Source organism: Balaenoptera musculus, chromosome 18 (genome assembly GCF_009873245.2).
Source record: "Balaenoptera musculus isolate JJ_BM4_2016_0621 chromosome 18, mBalMus1.pri.v3, whole genome shotgun sequence".
NCBI lineage: Eukaryota > Metazoa > Chordata > Mammalia > Artiodactyla > Balaenopteridae > Balaenoptera > Balaenoptera musculus.
In genome coordinates, this window is record NC_045802.1 from 68409282 (window position 1) to 68426522 (window position 17241).

Consider the following 17241-nt stretch of genomic DNA (forward strand, 5'->3'; position numbering starts at 1 on the left):
CTCCCCGCGCCCCCCTCGTTTCCCTACCACACAGCTGGCGAGTCAATGAGGCATCAGACCCACCCCAGATCAGGGCTGTAACGCTGCCAAGTTGCCACCCCAGGGATATGAGCGTGAGCTTCTTTCTGAGCGTTCTCTGCACGCGGAAGGAAGGCGCTTCAGTCAGCAGCCGGCTCTCCAGCCCGGCCTTGGACCCCAGCCCCACCCCTGAGCTCTGTGTCTGGCGAGACATCCCTCACGCCTCGGTTCCCCGCCACCCCTCCCCTGTCTAGAATTTGGGTCAACACGCCCCCCTAACTGACCTCCCACTGATGAAGGCCATGGGACCCCATTTTTCCCTTGTGTAGATTGGTCCCTAAAAGATGTCCCCCAAAGCTCCAGATCGGTTGGAGAGAAGTTTGGTAAAGAAGCCCTGTCTTACCCACACCTTTTACCATAAACTTCCCTCCCATGGCCCAGAAGGAAGAACTAATGCGGTTTCCAGAGGTGCCTGACTTACACACAGATGGCACACCCCAGGAGAACCTTCCTTCGTGTCCTCAAGACATTTAGGGCTCTCCCACTAAAAGGGCAGACTAGGAGGCCTACGAAGGGCAACAAACTGTGGAATACCCTCACCCCACACTGTTCACTCATGGGTCGTTCAACAAGTGTTTACTGAGCACCAGCTTCGAGACAGGAACACATACGTACCTGTGTGTGCTGGGAGGGGAAACTTTTCCTCTGCCCTCCTGGGTTTAGTGGCTGCAGTTGTGTCAATTAGTTGGACAAAAGACCAACGAACAGGATGAACAAACAGGAGAAAGGCGCACACACTTTATCTGATGTTAACATTTTTACTCTGACTTGGCCCGGGAGGCTTCACAGAAAAGAAGTGAGGAACCAAAGTGGAAAGGAATGAGTTTATACAGCATTTTAACAAAGAGCGGTAGGGCTTCGCTGGTGGCGCAGTGGTTGAGAATCCGCCTGCCAACGCCGGGGACACGGGTTCGATCCCTGGTCCAGGAAGACCCCACATGCCGCAGAGCAACTAAGCCCGTGTGCCACAACTACTGAGCCCACGAGCCACAACTACTGAGCCCGCATGCCACAACTAGTGAAGCCCATGCACCTAGAGCCCATGCTCTGCAGCAAGAGAAGCCACCGCAATGAGAAGCCCACAGCGAAGAGTAGCCCTTGCTTGCCGCAACTAGAGAAAGCCCGCACGCAGCAACGAAGACCCAACGCAGCCAAAAATAAATAAATAAATAATTTGTTTAAAAAAAACAAAACAAAGAGCCGTAAGTGGTGGAAACTAACAAGACAGAGGAAAGCAGGGAGGGGGTGTGGGGATGCCGTAATAGATGGGGAAAGGAGTAGAAGATTGAGGGCTGTCTAGTAAGGTTTTATCATGCACCTTCCTCTCTGTTGGCTCTGGACTAAGAGTCTAGAGTCCTCTCAGATGATTAAGAGTTGCTGTCTTCCTGGTAAGGAGGGCAAAATGCCTTTACAAATGGAAATTTCTATCCTGCTTTTAGCCAAATAGGAAGAAGGCAGAGATATTTTTTCCTTCTCTTTCTGCTATTTTTCTTAGTTGCCTTCAGCTCAAAATAATCCTTATGCCAAAGTGGCACATGTGGGTGGCATATTCTGGTCCCCTTCGTGTGTACACGTGACTGGAAAGTACATGGTGGGCTCTCCTTGTGTTCATAGAAACACATCGCGCAGTCCCCTAGCACGTGCTTGGCCTGGAACCTAGCGGATCCCTTACAAAGTTACCATCTCTCCTGCCCTTTTATGATCTTGTCCAGTGTTAGTAGCAGCCCTCACTGGCCGCCATCCTGTGCTTACCACCTGTACTGTGCACGGGATTTCACGCTCTCAGGGGCTGTTCTCCAGTCATTTCTTGGGCAGGGGTGTTTCATTTCAACCAGCTGTTGAGTTCCTCAGCGGTAGGAAGTGCAGCGGCTCTTTTTTCTACAGGGGCTGCTACAGTGGAAGGTGTGGGAGACATCGCCTAGTCCCTGGGAGGCCAGGATTCAGGAGGCCTGTGAAGCTGGGTAGGAGAACAATTACCTCTTTATTTTCACTAGGCTCTAACTGCAACCTGTCAGCCTAGTCCCTGGCAGCCGGTCACAGTGCAGTGAAGTGTACCTGTGACTCTGTCACTGACAGAAATCATGACTCTCTTCACAGCCCATTACAGGTGATTCAAGTACCTTGAAATGTGTTTGCTCATCACTGCTTTGAGATGATAGTTGTTATTACTTAATAATCATGTGGAAGGAACATCATATTAGAAATCTGGTTTTTAACATTTGGATAACTGTATTTTAACATGAGTTGTTTTTTGTCATCTTATGTATTTTACTTCATACATTTTAAACCATCACCCTGAGGAAGGTCCTTAGATTCACCTGAAGGATCCACGGCACAAGAAAAGGTAGAGAACCCTTGATCTAGTCTGACATTTTTGTCTTCCAAGTGGAGAAACTGACACATAGGATTTTTTTTTTTTTCCCAAAGCCTCCTGGCTTTCTCCAGCAAGATGGGACCAGAACCCCCAGCTCCTGGTTCCTTTTCAGGGCTCCCCTCACAATGCAGAGCCCTTTAATCCCTACACCCACCTCCTCTCAGCCCCAAACACATGATGACTCAGCAAATATTGTCCCCCAAAGGCTAGGATTTGGACCTATGGTACGACTCCCTGACCCACTTACTGTCCTGATTCCTTCTCAAGGTGGCTTGACAACTTCCTTCCTTGTAATCTATAATATTTGTCATCTTCCACCTGGCCCAGAAAATCAATAGCAATGACAGTAATAGTAGTGGCACCCTTGATTGAGGACTTACTCTCTGTCACTCTTAACTATTATATATTTATTTATACCTCAGTTCATCGACAAAGAAGCACTATTAGTCCCATTTTACAGATGAGGAAAATGAGGCTCAGAGAAGTTAAGTGATATGTCTAAGGCCACACAGCCAATTGCATCAAAGATCTAGGTGCTTCTTCTGATAGGTTCAATTTCAAGGAGGTTGCAGGCGGGGCTGGAAATTAAGGAGGTGGCCAAGGGATAGTGTCACCCAGATCTGAAGGACACAAAGGACTCGGTGCTGCTGTTTCTGGGGCGGGTGGAGCCACTGCAGCTGTGGCTGGTGATGTCTGAGCTTGGCGACCACCCTGGGTGTTACCCTTAAAGCAGCTTCACAGGGCATTGATTTCTGATGTGATCTGTGCCTGCCCAAGGGAAGCAGGGGTGTGCCCCTATCTCATCTCTGTGGTTTGCTCGTCTCTGTTCCATGAGCATCTTCAGCCCCAAGCATAAGCAGAGAGGTACCACGTGGCTTAGTTCCGGGTACAGCCACTGCTGGGGGAGGGGAGTGGAGGTCTGTAAAACTAATGCCTTTTATCCTTTTTTTTTTTTTTAATGATGGAGGAGGAGAAGGATTGGGAGTGGTTACAGATGTATTTGTTTCTTCCTCCTTTTTAAAATCCATCTAATCCTTGATAGACTTCTAGACACGTGAATAACCTATTTATTCCCTCATGTGGAGTGAACGTCTACATTATGCTGAACTTCCAGAACCAGCTAGAGATAAAACAGCGACAGAGTCCTTCCTTCTGGTGAAATGGACAGATGAGCAGGCAGGCGACCTCTATGGAGAGACAGACGCAGCTGAGAGGGTGAGTTCAGGGCACTAAGGGACCACCCGAGGGGATGCTTGTCCTGGTCCCGAGTAGTCAGGGAGGTTTCCCAGAGATGAATGATGAGGATGTGGAAGAAAACTTTCCTCTACCTTTCTAGGTTCTTCTGGCTGGTCTAAGAATTAAATTGACATGAGACAGATTAACGGGAGAAAATCACATTTAGTTTCGTATATACAGGAGCCCCACATACAGGAGAAGGTCAGAGACCCACACATACATGAAATGGTCAGAGACAGAAAGGTAAGATGAGGTCCATACGCCATCCTGAGCTGAGGAATGCGATCAGGACCTGGGGTTTCCAAGGACGGGAGGGTCATTCATGTGGGGATAAGAAGAAGAGCAGATGTTGGGTAATTAGATGTGCTTTCCCTGACATACAGATGGGGCCACTTTGGTAAAAGGTAACTCTGGTAACAACTCTTTTTCTGGGAAAAATCCACAAATGAAATTCTTCTAAGTAGTTAGGGGAGGGGCAGTAATTTCTCTAGAACCCGCAGGGTATCGATTGCCTTTAGCTCAAAATAATCCTCATGCAAAAGTGACACATTTGGGGGGGATGGTTCATTCTGAACTCCTACAAAATGTACCCATGTACTAGCAACTAGATAAAAAGCCCAGAACAGTCTCTACACCCCAGCAGCCCCATCCAGTCACTACCTCCCAGGGTTACTATGTTAGTAATGATACTAGATTATTTTTGCCTGGTTTTGAACTTGATATAAATGGAATCACATGGTATGTGTTCTTCCAGCTCTGGCTTCTTTTGCTCAACAGTGTTTTGGTGCAACTCATCCATACTGTTAATAGCTGTAGTTCATTCACTCCCATTGCTGTCTTTATTCCTTTGCTGGGATAGATCAGTACTTATTTATTCATTTTCCTGCTGATGAACATCTGAGTTGTATCCAGCTGAGGCTGTTATAAATAGTGCTGCTACAGACATTCCTGAGCACATCTTTGGGTGAACACATGCACTCATTTCCTTTGGGATATGCCCAGGGCAGAATTGCTGGGCCACAGAGTATGCATGGGTGCAGTTTTAGTTGATGCCATACTTAGTTGATATTTAAAAGAGAAAAAGAGAGCAAGGGAGAAAACATTTTTAATTATCTGAAAAAAATTTAAGCTTAATGAACGTTTTATCAAAGAGGCACTTTTCCTCTGCGATTGCACAATTAGATTTTAAAAATAATAATTGGAGGAGAACTCAGGGATTGTGTAGTCCAATATTTTTCAGCCATTGTAAAATTCACAATGGGTTTTTCGATTTTTTTATTATGGTAAATATACATAACATAAAATTTACTATTTTAACCATTTATAGTAGGTTTTGAAATTATTTTAGTTGGTCATGATCAAAATTTTTTTAAAAAATGGAACAGAATATTAAAAAAAATGCGTCACAATAAACATAAATACTATTGAATATTTCATGGGACTTTTGTTATGGGGGTGTGTGCTCTGGGTCAAAAAAGCTTGTAAAACACGGGTCTAGTCCAACTTTTTAAATTTACAGAGTGGAAGGTACACTCAGAAATGTAAGTGATGTTTCTAAACACAGCTTGAACTAGACCATGACATTCTGGCTTCCAATTCAGTGTACTTTCCAACTTCCATCTCACCACCTGAGATCACTGCCGCTGATCTTGTCAAAGTTACAGGCTAGATGGGGCTGTGTGTTTGTGGCCCTGTACTTTACCCACGAGAAAGGATCTCAAGTCCCCTGCCCCTTGAGTTGGTCCCCAGGAGGTTGCCAGAGCCAGGACCCAACAACCAGCACCTTCTGAACCATTAAAACTCGGGGCACCCATTTGGCCCTGTCTACTTTAGGGTCAACCAGGAATAGTACAAACCTAGAAACTTAAAAAGAAGAGTGGGGAAAGGACCTGTGGTTTGACATTTTTCAGAATTTTTTTTCTCTTGTGTGTGTGTTTCAAGGACACTTTTCAAGTGCAGAGATCTGGAGAGGAAGCGCTATAAATAGAAGGGGCCTCGCGGTTGGGGGGGGGAGGGGAAGGGAGGGCTGGGGAGGAGGAAGTGCGTCCCCAAATCTAGGGCCCTGGCAGGGCTTTTCGGGGGGCCCTTCCTCACCATCAAAACCAGGGCTGGCGCCAAGTGCGCTGGCCTGGGTCCCCACGTTCCAGCTCCAGCCAATCCCCACCACCACGTCCACCAAGACAGCCCCTGGGAGGAAAGGGATCCATCTCACCTTGGACCTAAGTTCCCGGGGCCACTCGGCTCAAAAGGGCTCCCACGTCGTTCGCCCCTCACCCATCAGCGGTGTCATAACATCACTTGGGTGTGTCTCACCCTAGTCAAACCTCAGCAGTGCCTTCCCAAGATCTTAGAATAAACCCCGCCCCCAGCCCACCGACAGCAGATTCATCATTTTTGACCAGGTAGACGCAGCAGGAGGGAAGAGGGTTGAGAGCAGGTGACGTGAGGCTGTATTTGCACGGCATCCCCTGTTTTTCCGGGGAGTGTATCTCTCCTCGGGGGCCTGGCTTCGGTGGGAAGAGGCGGAAAGGCCGTGGAGATTGTTGGGGGAGGGGCTAGATTCCCCCCTACCCCCCAATCACTGACCACCTTTCACTCCTCCCAGGGGCACCTCCTCACCCAGAGCCTTCTCTCTGCTCCTCACCTGGAGCTCCTCTCTGCCTTCAAGCCTCCACCTCAGTATCACCTTGTTTGGCCAAGTGCTCTTCAAGGACCCTCTAAATTAGAACCTCTTGTTGCCCAATGGGCCCTTCCTTCCAACCCTTATGTGTGTGTCAGCGTTTGATTTGTGTGATTATTAGGTTAATATCTCCCCCAACAAACTGTGAACTCTGAAGACAGGTCCAGGTTGGCTTTGCTCACTGCTGTATGCCCACCTCCTAGCTCAGTGTCTGCACAGGAGATGGTGCCCAATACAATACAGGTGGGAAGAGGGAGGGGAGAAGGTAGGAGACATGGAAGGGGAAGGAGGAAGGAGAGGAGAGCAGAGGGGATGCCGGGAGAAGATGGAGGGGAGGGGGAGAGGAGACGGGAGAAGATGGAGGGGAGGGGGAGGGGAAGAGAGGGGACGGGGACGGGGACGGGAGGGGGAGGGGGGCCAGTTATCAGCAAGAACTGAGCGGCTGTCTACCTCTGTCACTCCCTGAAAATGGGTTTACAGTTTCCCCTGTTCTAACCAGTCGGCGCGGGAGCCAGTGAGTGGTGTGCCCTCAGGTTCCCGCTGCCCTCGGAGAACAAGCCTCACGGGCTTCACAGGGGCACCTGACACTCCGCCAGAGGCCAGTCGGGCAGCTGTGCGGACCTGGTGGTGATGCAGAGCCCACCACCCTCGGCGGGAGCCCTGTCAAAGGTTAGAGGTTAGGAGAGGACCTTCGCCAAGGTGACTGGGAACTGAGGGAGACCCCAGGGCGCAGTGTAAAAAGGTGGGTGGGTCCAGTTGGCCTAGGGCTTTGGTTTGGCTGAGAGGGGTGTGTGGTTTGGGAGCCAGGGCTGAGCTGTTTGAGCTGCTGAACTGCACCCTCCCCCCAAGCAGCCGTGGAACCCCAGCTGTCTCACATTCCCCAAGAACATCCATTTGAAAGAGGGCTTAATTCTACTCAGTCTGGTGCACTCTACGGAAGTATGATCTGTATACCATAGAAGTGCAATTCAGTGGTATTTAGTAAATTTAGAGTTGGGCAACCATCACCACAATCCAGTTCTGGAGCATCCCTATTACACCTGTAAAAAATTAATGAGCAGAAACATCGATTAAATAGTCAGGAGGGGGAGCTGTCATGTCCTGTGGCCATAGCAGAGCCCGACAGGAAGGAAAGAGACTCCTCTTCTTTCCTGGCAGGGACAGCCAATGAAAAGCCATGGGCTCTCTTTACTACAGCAGCCCTCCAAACTTCCTTTTCCCCTCTATAAAAGAGTTCTCCTTCCCTTGCTGCGTGGAGACTTGCACGTGGCTCACCATGGCTGCAGATGCCGAATTGTAATTCTCTGCTGATCCCAAATAAACCCATCTTTGCTGGAGAAATATCTGGCAGTTGATTTGTTTCAAATCAACACCTTCAAAAGATCCCTTGTGTCTATTTATGGTCACCCCCTCCCATTACAGCCCAGACCAGCCAACCTCTAATCTGCTCTCTCTCTGCATATATTTTTGCCTTTTCTGGATGCTTCATTTAAATGGAATCATCCAATATATGGCCTTTGGCATCTGGCTCCTTTCACTGAGCATAATGGTTTTGAGGTTCATGTTGTGGCATGCATGTATCAGCAGTTAGTTTCTTTGTGTTGCTGAATAGTCTTCCTGGGTCTTGGTTTCTTACTAATGAAGGGGGAAGATATTTTCAGTCATACGGAAACCATGCCTTCCTCCAAGGACCCAAATGAATGAGAGGTTGGTCCGGGTGAGGCTTCTGTGCCTAGGAGACAGAGAGGATGTCCCATCATGGTGATGGAGACGCAGAAAGATTCACTGGATGGAAAAAGTTAAAACACATCTCAGTGGGATAGAGTGATGAGCAGAAACCAGTTAGGTCAAATGTCAAAAAAACCTCTCCTTTGGTTTCAAATATCACTTGCATAAGTGAGAAGCGCCAGACTAGATAGCACCTTGAGGGCTGTAACAGGAGAACAGAGGAGCCCTGAATTCAGAGAGATGGGCTATGCATCAGCATGGCCCAAGGTCAGGGCCACCCCCGACCAAAGAAATGGGAATCCCCTGGTGCAGATTAGGATCAGGAGCTTTTCTGTCCTCACACGTGATTCCAATGTACAGCCAAGGTCAAAGTCAAGGATGACTGTGCTAAAGGTTATGGGACACCCAAAGTAACCGACTGCTGTACCAGAAGGGAGGGTCTCAGGTGGAATCCTGGTCTTCCCCTAACAGCCCCACGCAGGCCTCCTCATCTGGAAGGCCAGCAGGAGGCCTTGTAACTATTGTCCTCACCTCCTCCACCGATGCCGTAATGCTGGCTCCACAGAGAGGACCTGGTAGGTGCATAGACAAGACCAGCTTGTCACAGGACTGAGAAAACTGGTTCTTCCTACTTTATTAAAGAAAAAAAAAAAATCCCAAGTATTACCTGAATACATTCTCATAGAAAATTCATAAAGGACAGTTGCCCTAGGACAAATCACAACAGTCTGATATGCATACTTGTAGACACTTTTCCATGCATTTACCTCTCTAGGTAATATACAACTACATAGCTTTTATTTTGTCTATAAACAAATGAGATTATGCTCGAGGAATTATGTGAACATGCTTCTCAATATATCACCAAGATCGTTGCATGTCAGAATGCACAGCTCTGATTCGACTCTGAAACAGCTGCAAAATGGGAGGTGACTTTCCTCACTGAACCATGGGTTTTATCCTACATCGCTCTCAACATTGCTCACTTCTGCAAATGTCATTTCTGTGAGCCTCCCTGTACATATATACCCATGCACATGTCTACATTTTTTGTTACTAGGATAGATTCTTAGAAGTGGAATGTCTGGGAGTTCTGGACTGTGCGTTCAGCTTTGTTCATTTATTTGCCTGTAGAGCTATAGTGACTGTAACAGGAGAGTCAGTGGTTTCATTCTTGGTTAATTATGGATTCTGTTGCTCTTGTGAGTAGGTTCCCTTTCCCCTTACCTTTTCTAATTAGTTAGAGTTAGTGATTAAGAAAACCGTAGATTTTTAATTGTGGTAAAATACACATAACATAAAATTGACCTTTTTAACCCTTTTTAAGTAAATGGTTCTGTGGCATTAAGTACATTCACGTTGTTGGGCAACCATCATCACCATCCAGCTCCAGAATTTTCTCATCTTCCCAAACAGAAGCTCTATACCCATTAGACACTTACACCCCAGTTCCCCCTACTTCCAGCCCTCAGCAACCACTGTTCTACTTTTTATCTTTATGAATTTGATCTAGGAACCTCACACAATATTTGTCCTTTTGTGTTTGGCTTCTCTCACTTAACATGATGTCTCCAGGTTTCGTCCACAGTGTAGCACTCCACTGCTTTTTATGGCTGAATAATAGTCCATTGTACATATATGTCACATTTGTTTTATCCAGTCATCTGTCAATGGACACTTGGGTTGTTTCACCCTTTTGGCTATTGTGAATACTGCTGCTGTGAAGAGTAGGAACACCCAGTGTACAAACATCTGTTTGAGTCTCTGCTTTCACTTCTTTGAATATATATCCAGAATTTGAATTTAAACTCCTTGTTTAATTTTTTGAGGAATCATCACACCATTTTCCACAGTGTCTGTACCATTTTACAGTCCCACCATCAATGCACAGGGAGCCAATTTCTCCACATCCTCACCAATACCTGTTATATTCTATTGTTTTTTAAAAATATCCACACTAATGGATGTGAAAGCCATTGATCTGTGTATGTTGGTCTTGTGTCCAACCACCTCCCCAAATTCTCCCATTAGTTTTTCATTCGGGGTCTTGGATTCTCTAGGTAGTTCATCACATCACCTGCAATAGTGACAATATTTTTCTTCTCATTTTAGATTCAGGCCCCTTTGTCTTATTTTCCGACATTGTCAAGGATCCACATTACAAGGTTGAAGAGAAGCGGTGATGGCAGGTACCCCTTCTTTCTAGTGTTTCACCATTACATGTCATGATCTGTGTAAGCTTCTGGTAGACCCTGGTTAGGGTTAGGAATGTGGCCTCTGTGCCTGCATTGCTAAGAGTTTATCAACAATATCCAGCTTGTCAAATGTTTTGGGGGTGTCTACTGAAATAACTATGCCTCAATTCAGTGAATTACACGGATAGATTCCCTAATAATAACCCATTCCTGATAAACCTACTTGTCATGAAGTATTTGTGTTTAATGTAGAGACTGAGATATAGTAGATCATCCCAAATGAACAGGAGGCCAATGGCTAATGAAACAGAAGAGATAGTGATGGATACGGATTGTATCCTTGTTCCAAGAAGGGCACATCAGTGGGGGAAAATCCCAAAGGAGCAAGAGTCTTCAAAGAACCTTTGACCCTGTTCTAATAAGATGGAGAAAATTGTATTCAAGTTAATATCGAGGAGAGTTCTAGGTGCGTTTGGAAGAAACATTTTGATAAACAGTTTGCAATTGTTGAAATGTCTACCCAAGAAGAGCCTCACGTTGGGCTGAGAACCTGAGCTGCTGGGATGGGCAGGGGTGGGGCAGAGCTGACTTGTCTCTGGCATGAAAAGGAGAGGAAGAAAAGGTAGAAGGGGGAAGCCAAAGAGACTGGGCAGTGCCAGGGAGAAAGGAGAAAAAGAAAAGGAAGCAAACCCTGGCATTGGGACGACCAAGGAGGGCCACTGGGGAGAAGGGATTGTCTACTGGGCTCTATAGGTTGTTTGGTGTAATTACCTGCGACTGATGCTTTTGCACATCTGGGGCCCAGTGGGGGAGCAGGAAAGGGGCCAACTTCTGTCTGCGGCTGGAGGGTGCCATGCCGGTGGAGCATAGGAGCTGAGGGCATCTGACTTCTAGATCAACCCAAGGCTTGGGAGGTGACAGAACCTTGCACCCGAGCTGGCTTGCGGGTTACAAGGGGAAAGGGCTAAGTACGACTTGGGGGATGAAACTTCTGGTCTGGAGGATCTTAATCACATGTATGTGGATCCTTCAAAGAATCTATGACTAGAACTCAGAGGGTTCATGAACTTAAATAGGGAAAATTTACATCTTTATTTTCCCTAACCTCTCACTGAAATTGAGCATTGCCTTCTATTATGAACACAGGCAACGATCCCTAAGTTGTAGCCGTGCCGAGAGAAATAACAGATTTTCACACCACACTTTAGTTGTTGCCAATATCTCAAAATATTTTTTATACTCGTTGCTGCTTTGAAATCACGTGGTCATAGACCCACCATCTGGGCATCAGAAAGAGTATGATGGTGCTGGACCCTAAGGACCAGACCGAAGGCAGGGTGGAGGTACTCCACCTGGTTTTCTGTTCTGTCATTTAATCCAGCACATTCTCTGGGCCGGACACTAGGGCAGGTACATAGACAGTAAGGCAGAGAGCCTGCCCGGTGGAACCCAGGGGCTGGGGGAGGCGTACAGCTCAACCAGACAAACAACTGCGCCGCACGGTGACTCACGCTGCAGGAGCAGAGAAGCAGGGCTGCTGGGCTCAGACAAGGCTTCTTACGGGAAGTGACACTTGAACTGAGTTTTTCAGGATATATTAAGAAGTGCACACAGGACATAAAACTTTCCTCAGACCAGAAAAATCCCTCATCAAGCATGTGCGTGTCTCAGCTTAGAGTTCAGAAGAGCAAAAAGCAGAAATTTCCCCTGGCTGTGGGGCTGAAACAGGAAACCACCCAGAAACCCTCAGCAGAGGAGGCCGGGAGTCCCCACTTCCCTGGGACGGAGTGGACATTTCACAGGAAACACTTCTGGGTGCAGCCCGAATCTGTTCCCATCCTTCCGTGTTGGAATAAAGGCTCCATGAGCTCACGGGTTGTTGTCTGTTTCGCTGGTGAATGAATCACAAACACCTGTGCCCGGCGCAGATCTGGCCCCTGCAGATTTCAGTTGAATGAGTGAGTAAATCCAGCTGCAGCCTTCTAGAGCTGATGGGGGGCAGCCGGATAGGGCGGCCCTGACTGCTTCTCTGCGTGGCATTTGTGTCTCCAAATCACCATGGTGCCCTGCACTCTGGATGACCTGTAAGACCCCCTCCTCTCCACCCCCAAACTCCCGTGGATACAGAATTGCTTCAAGGCAGTGGGCAGGTGGAGCGCCCATCACCTGGGCTGCTCTGGTGCGAATGTCTCTGCCCTCTTCCAGGATGGCAAGGTGTTGTCGCAGAGATCTGCAGGGTCCTAGCGGGCATCTGAGCTGCCTGGATTAGGGATACCTTTCCTCAGAGCATGGTCCGAGCTGGAAGTGTGAGTCCCAGTTAGTAGAAGCAGATGGCTGGGAGCATCCTCTCCGGGGCCTCCATCCTGAGCTCACAGTGGGTGGAGAAAGTCGCCTCCCCACGGGGCCTCCCATAGGCTGATCCCTGATCCATAAAAGATAAAGCAGAGCATTTCTATGGCATCTCTGTTCCTCCCAGCAATGTTATGGGCTGAACTGTGTCCCCCCGCCTCAAATTCATCTGTTGAAGCCCTAACCCCCAGCACCCCAGAATGTGACTGTATTTGGAGATAGGGTTTTTAAAGAGGTGATTAAGTTAAAATGAGGTCATATGGGTGGACCCTAATCTAATATGACTAGTGTCCTTATAGGAGATTAGAACACAGGCATACACAGAGGGAAGACCACATGAGGACACAGGGAGAAGACGTCCGTCTGCAAGCCAAGGAGAGAGACCTCAGAAGAAACCAACCCTGCTGACACCTTGATCTCAGACTTCTAGCCTCCAGATTTGTGAGGAAATAAATTTCTGTTGTTTAAACCCCCCAGTCTGTGGTACTTTGTTACGACAACCCTGGCTGACTCATACAAATGACCTCACTCAGTGAATTTTTTCAGTGGGCTCCCTGAGGTGACACCCACACTCTTCTGTCACCGCAAAGGAGAAATAAACAGAAGTGCCTTCAAAAACTCATAGGTCAGAAAGGCCTCGGGACTCAGGGATGGGTTATTGGGTTATTTGGTGACCTTACTGTTTCTCTGTAAGAAAAACAGGGCTTCAGAGCGTGAATTTCCCAGAAGAACAAGCTGCTCTTTGCTGATGTCAGAAGACTCACGCTCAGCAGTAAGCTGATGTTTGCTCACATAGATTTTACACACAGAGAAGGAGAACCACGGACCCTGAATCAGGTTAAAAGTCTGACATCTGCGGGGAGGTTAGTGGGTTTTAATGTTAAAAAAAATGTCTTATGCATGCCTTAGTCTTTTACCAGGTTTATTAGTAATGTGCCTGACTTTACAGCACAAAGAGAACAATAAAAGTAAGTCCAACTTGGAATTCCGTTTCATAAGGTACTTGGCAGCCAGTCTTTAAGCTTTAAGTGCATTTCACTGATTACCTGGCAATGCCTCCAAGGGCTTTGGGGACACGTGGCCATCCCATCTCTCCCTGCCCCTCCCCCATCTCCAGCTCAGTTTGCCTTCAATTGCCGGGCAGGTAACAGCCTCCAGCTGGGCTCTGCCTCCTGAGAAAGTCCAGGCAGTTTTGGTTGGTTTTGGTCTGTAAGTGACTGATGGGCACGCTCCTGCAGGAAACAAACCCACGCTGGGTTATGCCGCCTCCTGCTGTACCCTCTGCCCAAGGTGAGTGAACTCTCATGGGCCCGGACTTGCCAGGGTGGGAGGTGCAGGGTTTGCTGCTACCTGGTCCAGTTGCTTCACTTTCTGGGCTTCCGTTTCCTCCTTGTCAAGTGAGAAAAATAACAGCCCACCCAGCGGACTTTTGCAGGAGTTAAGGGAGTAACATATGAACGGACTGTGTCTGGGATCTCGTAAATACTAAGTGTCCATTCCCTTTTTTTCCCCATCCTGTCTCACCCAGCACCGTGCTGGGCACACGCTGAGGTTGGGATAAAGAGTGTTGATGAATTGATGTCCTGATCTCATCCACATCCCACCTGGCACTCACCTGTGTCCAGCTCAGATGGGATTGTCTTTGAAGAACGTGAACTTTAAAACTATTTTTCTGATAAAAGTAACTGATGCTCCTTGCATTCATCTTGGAATATGTACTCAAGCGTAAAGAAGAAAATAAATATTATAGCCAACCCTAACATACAGAGATAATCATTGGTTAATATTTTGCGGTCTTTCCTTCCAGTCTTTTTTCTATGCATATGTGTACCCAAGTCCCTTTTACTCAACTGCCTGAACGTTTGCCCCAAGCATCTTAGAGAAGCCCTTCAGCACCTAAGGCCTCAAAGACAAGACCTTACTTATATAGCAGAGCTACGTTTGACAGCTCTTTCTCTCTCCATAGTTCATGTACCTGCATACACCAGGCCTGTCGCACACTTCTTGCAGAAGTAAAATCACTCTCCTATCAAAAATGCAACAGAGAAAGCTGCCGGGATACTTCCAGCCTCCCAGCTTGTGATGAGTGCCTTTTAAGTTAGGCAAATGATTTAGAGAAAAGAATTTCTCTGGGTTTCTTGACATCTTGTTCTGTGCTCTGTTATTTAGATGAAGAAATACAGTCATCTCGCTTTTAGTCTTGTTGAGAAGAAACTAGCTGCTGGGACCTCTGGCTGGGTCCTTTCCCCAGATCAAAGTTTCACAGGGGAAATCGGAGGGCAGGCTGTCGGTGCCCGGCACCCCTGCACCACTCACCTGTGCAGGTCAACCAGGGCACCCAGCCAGGAGGTGAAGTGGGCCTGCAAGGCTGGGCAAATTAATCTGATCCAAAGCATTTTTAGGAAAAAACAATGCAAAGAGCATTTTGCTGAGGGTAACACATTATGGAGAGCAGCAGGGCTGTCACGCGTCCTCCTGATTTGATACAGGGTCCACAATTTCAACTGGAAGTGTAAACAGAACCATAGCTGTGATTCTCACATAACTGAAGCTTGACTTGGTGGGTGACTTTTTTTTTTAATTGGAGTATAGTTGGTTTACAATATTGTGTTAGGTTCAGGTGGACAGCAAAGTGATTCATTATAGGTATATATATTTTTTCAGATTATTTTCCATTATAGGTTATTACAAGGTATTGAATAGAATTCCCTGTGCTATACAGTAAATCCTTGTTGCTTATCTGTTTTATGCATGATAGTTTGTATCTGTTAATCCCATACTCCTAATTTGTCCCTCCCCCCTTCCTTTCCCCTTTGGTATCCATAAGTTTGCTTTTTATGTGTGTGTGAGTCTGTTTCTGTTTTGTATACAGATTAATTTGTATTATTTTTTAAAGATTCCACATATGAGTGATATGGTATAATATTTGTCTTTTTCTGTCTGACTTCATGAGGTACGATATTCTCTAGGTCCATCCATGTTGCTGCAAATGGCACTATTTCATTCTTTTTATAGCTAATATTCCACGGTGTGTGCATATATATGGCATCTTCTTAAGTCAATTTCTGTTGATGGGTACTTGGGTTTCTTCCATGTCTTGACTACTGTAAATAGCACTGCTATGAACATTGGGTTGCATGTGTCTTTTCAAATTAGAGTTTTTATTTTTTCTGGGTATATACCCAGGAGTGGGACTGCTGGATCATATGGTAGCTCTATTTTTAGTTTTTTAAGGACCCTCCATACTGTTTTCCATAGTGGCTGCACCAATTTACATTCTGCTGGTAACTTTTGATTCCTGAAATCTGTCCTTGGTAATTGTGACCCTCCACCTGTGTGCTGATGAGCCCAACTACCCTTCAGATATATTTATGTGTGTGTGTGTGATTTTGTGAGAGTGCGTGTGTGTGTGTGTATAAAGGGAAACACTCCAAGGTCACAAACCTGAGTTACACGTGGACCCCTTTAAATGAAAAGACTTCTTTGTGAACCAAAGAAAACTGAGACTTCTCTGAGAAACTGCGTTACAAGTAAAACCCTGTAAGCACAGGTGATCTCGGGCGTAATCACAGCCATCCACATATCACAAAGACCCCCCTGCATGGGGCTTCCCCAGATGGAGTCATTCAGTTGGTCCTATCCATTTTTTTTTTTTTAGATTATCACTGAAATGAAAACATAGCTAAATTTAATTCTTAAGGGGCATGTGCTCTCCTTCATCAACTCTGCCAACTATTTTTAATAAACTCCTAGTCCGTGAAATACCGGTTTAGAATGTGGGTAAAGAAGAAAATGGTTGGTGTCACACTGCCCATTTGATCGTGCTCGTAAGACTGTTCCTGATTGGCTGATCCTTTAATCTCATATTTTAAAAAATTCCGTAAGGCTTTTCTTGGATTTCACTTGAATCCAAGTCTTGGAGGTACAGACTTGCCTTTGCCTTGGGGGGACTCTGCCTGAGCTGAGACAAAGGTTGTGTGCTGCAGGTAATTTGGTTGATGGGATGTGACCCCAGAAGGCAGCAGTGAAGGACGGGTGAAGGGAAATAAGAAGAGGGAAAACCATACAAGGCGGGCTTGCGAGTTGCCCACCAGAAGCCTCTGCAGAGGGTATAGGCTGATCTCAGAGTTGTCCACCTGCCCAGGGAGGACTGGGAGGGTGGCACCCCTTGCTTAGTTCATTATCTGGCCCCCCCACTGGTTGAGGGGTCCCCTGGGGGCAGTAACCCATGCCCTCCCAGGCTGTCTGCTGAGTGCCAGCCTCTGGAGATGCCCTGGGTGATCCATTCATTTCCTGCTGCTGCTGTAACAAAAGCACCACAAACTGGGTGCCTAACAGACATTTTTTCTCTCACACCTCTGGAGGCCAGAAGTCCACCATCAGTTTCGCTGGGCCAAAATCAGGGTGTCTTGGAGATTTGCTCCTTCTGGAGGCTCGAGGGAGAAATCTACTCCTTGCCTCCAGCTTCTGGTGGCCACGGCGTTCCTGGGCTCACGGTCGCATCTCTTCAACCTTTGCTTCCACCTTCACGTTGCCTTCTCCTCTGTGTGTCAAACCTCCCTCTGCCTCTTTCTTATAAGGACATGTGATGGCAATTAGGA